The sequence below is a fragment of the Octopus bimaculoides genome, chromosome 2 (assembly GCF_046866305.1).
Source record: "Octopus bimaculoides isolate indiv1 chromosome 2, ASM4686630v1, whole genome shotgun sequence".
In the NCBI taxonomy this organism is placed as follows: Eukaryota; Metazoa; Mollusca; class Cephalopoda; order Octopoda; family Octopodidae; genus Octopus; species Octopus bimaculoides.
The window spans coordinates 99,777,089-99,781,506 of record NC_142929.1 but is presented as its reverse complement, the minus strand read 5'-3'; the positions used below and the strand labels follow the sequence as shown (position 1 = coordinate 99,781,506).

The 4,418-nt window shown below is 38.1% G+C and overlaps 1 non-coding gene across 1 annotated transcript; it reads left to right on the top strand.

Annotated features, from left to right (window-relative positions):
* The first annotated feature begins 1,194 nt into the window (after positions 1-1,194).
* LOC149137171 (signal recognition particle RNA) lies at positions 1,195-1,494 on the top strand. Its single transcript, XR_016240886.1, has one exon.
* Positions 1,495-4,418: the final 2,924 nt, after the last annotated feature.

The following is a 4,418-nucleotide window of genomic DNA, read 5'->3' as shown; positions in this document are numbered from 1 at the left end:
TTCCAAGATCAAATGTAAACTCGATTAAGAAAGTCACTAAGCATCTAGGAGACTCTGACTAACGTCGACTTTATGGAAGGAGGCAACAATGATTCGCTTTGTCAGTGGAAACTGTTAAATATACATCGACATTACAACACTGCCCGAGATAGGGTGGTGGTGGTGGTGGTGGTGGTAGTAGTGGTGACAGTGGTGGTAGTGGTGATGGTGGTGGATCAACGCTGTTCAGTGATGAGAATTCGGCTGTTTGGTCTACTACATTACCTGCTCCTGAATTAAGGTGTAAGTAGTTGAGCATTCCACAGGGGCACGTGTACTCTTGAAATAATTATTAGCCAGAATCAACGTGAAGCATTGTGATATGGTCGTAAGGGCTGTACCTTCTGAACTACAAGAACGATTTTTCACTTACAAGGTATAGGCCGACATGAAACCAAAGAAAATGACACATGTCCAAGAGGCAACGCTTAGGGTTGGAATACAGGAGCTTTGATCGCGAAGCGAAACGTTTCAATTATTCGGCCATACTTTACCTACACCCAAAATAAAATAGATTAGGGAGAGAGGAGAGAAAGAGGCGAGAGGGAGAGTGGGAGAGAGAGGAGAGAGTGAAAGAAATTTATTTTATTATAAATGAGGCAAGTGATACAATGAACCAAGGAGAGAGCCTCTACGTGATCGCTCAACCCGCTAGAAATAGCAACCAGATCTCTGACAGTTATTAAATAAGGCAGTTATACTGTAATATTAGTCAGGGAAAGCTATGCCTAAAGGATAACAAACTCTTTTGCGAATTTGTTATCGTTGTTTAGCTCCTGTCGATGTTCTCGCCATGATGGTCTCACCTTTTTTTTTCTAACATAAATATCTACCGTCATCTTGTTGGCTTCCCTTTGAAGAAGTAAACACGTGAAAATCGTTCTGCTGCCAGTCACTTACTGCCTCTTCTATCAGTTTGCGGACTGTGGAAGGCGATGCCATGTTTGTAATAAAAAAAGTGCTTTTCAAACATAAAATTTGAAAATGCTTCTTCCAAAAAAGGCAGGAAACGAACAAACAAAAAACAAAATGAATAAAGAGAAAGAGAGAGAGAGAGAGAGAGAGAGAGAGGGAGAGAGAGAGAGAGAGAGAGAGAGAGAGAGAGAGAGAACCAGCGAGTTCTTACTGGCTCAAACGACTATTATATAACAAAATTTCGGGAGTTGTAGCGTGCTCCTATAATCCATTTACTCGAAGGCCTGATTGGTTGGCCGGTTTGAGGATGAGAGTCATGGTAGTTGGTTTTATATGGCAATCGGATGCCCGTGCTAAGCTTGGCATCAGTATGGTACTGGAGAGGTAGCTCATCAGGACCAGATTGTCTAAGGAGGGTCACTTCGGCTGAGGGTGGAAATGCAGCAAGCAAAAGACCCCGTGTCGAGCAGTAGTTGGATCGCGCCTGTGAATAGTCGTCGGCTGGTAGCCTGTTCGATATATAATTGGACTCCAACCTTTAAAAATAAAATTAAGGCGATGCTCCAGTATGGCCATAGTTACAGTGACTGAAACAAGTAAAAGGATAAAGGATAAATTAACAACTTTTGAACATTCGAACCGACGGACAAACTTACGACCAACTCGAAATGATGTGCTGCTGACACCAAAACAACCACAACAAAGATACAACGCTATAAATTTGCATGTTTGATTATATTGATCCGGTTATGATTTGAACTCAGAATGTAAAGAGACGCAAATAATACAAGCTCTACTGAATATGTCATTCAGTGTACAAATTGTTACTAATTGTAACATCAAAAGAAGAAAATGATCAAAATAAATAATAACTATAAATAAGACATCATTATATACGGTGATATCTTACAGGGTGGTGACTCTAATAATGAGAGACCAGACAGGCGACAATAGAAGAAAAAAAATAAAGAACATACTATCAGATAAAAATTAATTTATATGAGGAAATAGCATTAATTGTCTGAACACAAGAAAATACTTCTCATTTATGTCTTATCTTGTTATTTTCTTTATGAAAACATCGAATTCTAGATACGAAGATTGAAATATACACAGGCACTCTGTTTCTTTTCACGTTTCTTGTGGAATTATGGTATGTCTAAGCTGGATAAAATGTTATAGATGAGAAATAGCATAGTTGCGTGTGTGTGAAGCATTTACCTTAGATAATATTATCTAACGTGAAATGATGTTATTAGATAAAATACGTAAAACAAATCTTTCGTGACATTGCATATAACAAAGAAATAAATCTGTGTGATATGTGATAGAGATACAGATGGAAGGGCCAATGACGAAATGATAACCATTAAACTGTCCCTAAATCTTAATCTATGCATGTGATTATTTCATATTAAGTTAGATTTATTATTTTAACTTGAAAGCATGTTCAACGTTAGCAGACCATCACTAATTTCATCGGATTCCGGGGTTTTAGCCTATGTTAATATCAAGATGATGTTGACTGTCGACTAAAGTATTAAACTCTCTAGTTGTGAGCTCATAAAACAATATTAAATTGATTTCAGTAATATATTATGCATTAACAATGAAAATTTGGCACTTTCGTAGTTCAAAACGGTAGGAACTAAAAGAAATAATTATTCCTAATTTTAGCACCCATAAAATTTATTGGTTGAATGGATAGAAGAAAAATTGTTTCCATTTGCGTTCGATGCCATAAAGTATAAATATGGAGAATAACTAGGCACCAAAAGCAGGAATAGATATTGGTTTGTAACACTAGCAGCACAGAACCAAAAAATTTAAGGAAGAGAATAGTTGATATTACTGACCTCAGAACTTCACCCCGAATAGTGAATGGTAAAGTTGAGGTGGGCGGGACGCTCACATAAATGTAAATATTACTATACATACACGGATCCGCGCGCGCGCTTAAGTACGCACTCATGTGCGTATGTATATATGTAACTGTATGCATGAAGGTATGTATGTATGTATGTATGTATGTATGCATATATTAATGCTTTGCTCCGGGTTGTAGGATATTATGCAGATAAGATTCCAAGATGGCAAGATGACTATTCGTGAGAGTGTATCCCCACACACCTCTACCGTCTTCGCTCTATGGGGTAGATTCGCAATCCTTTCAATCTCTCCCAGTAGCTCAAGTGTTTCATTGATACAATCTTCTTGGTGTAACACCGTTGAACTGCTTCGAGCTGCGCTATTAAGTTGATACTGTGGAGTGATCATAATTGAAAACAGACGGGTGATCATAGTTGAAGTCCAGACGACTGAGGTCAAACGTCCTCCATAGGATTAGCATAATTTCGTAGACCATTGATCTGAAAGTTCTCAGAATCCATCCGATCTTCCGCTTGCAGGTTGCCACCTTGGTGGTATGTACATGAAACGAGTTGTTGTTCATATCAATCCCCAGGTAACACACTGTGCTTGACTCTGGGATTGCCACTCGTTTTGCTCCAGAATATTTTTTAGTTGGGTTGGCTTCAATCGAGCATTTGAGGCCAGCGAGAAACTTTGGATTGCGCTTGGAATGACTTCGAATTTTGTATTCTTTTTTATCAATCTTATCCTCTTTGAATTGTTTATACACACAGTAAACTGTTGCTTTTGGAAGTTTCGCCAACTTAACGATTTTATTGGCAGTGTGCCCGGCGTGCGCCAAAACAACAATGGCGGAACGATTCTGTTGTTCCATGACTTTCTGTTGTTGAATCAGTTTGCTATTTACCTGGAAAATAAAGAGGAAGACTAGATTTTCAAGCAAGCAAGGTTTTGTCAAAAAATGAAATGTTAAACCCACTATGTCAACTGCTTAAACTTGGTCTTAATTTATCTACAAGACCCTGTATATTCTTTTACTTGTTTCAGTCATTTGATTGCGGCCACACTGGAGCACCGCCTTAAAAGGTTTTAGTCGATGACCCCAGGACTTATGCTTTGTAAACCTAGTATCTATTCTATTGGCCACTTTTGCTGAACAACTAAGTTACGGGGACGTAAGCACACTATCAGCGGTTGTCGAGCGATGATGGGAGAACAAACATGGGCACAAAGGCACACACACATATATGTATACATTCATACATGTATACATATACATATATATATATATATATATATATATATATATATATATATATATATATATATATATATATATATATATATATATATATGTATATATGTATGTATGTATGTATGTATGTATACGACGGGCGTCTTTCAGTTTCCTTCTACCAAATCCACACGTGGGATTTTAGTTGACCCGAGGCTATAGTAAAAGACACTTACCCAAGGTGCCACGCAACGAGACTGAACCCGTGACCGTATGGTTGGGAAGCAAGCTTCTTACCACACAGCCACACCTGCGCCTATACACACACATAAGTATATATATGCACATACACAGTATA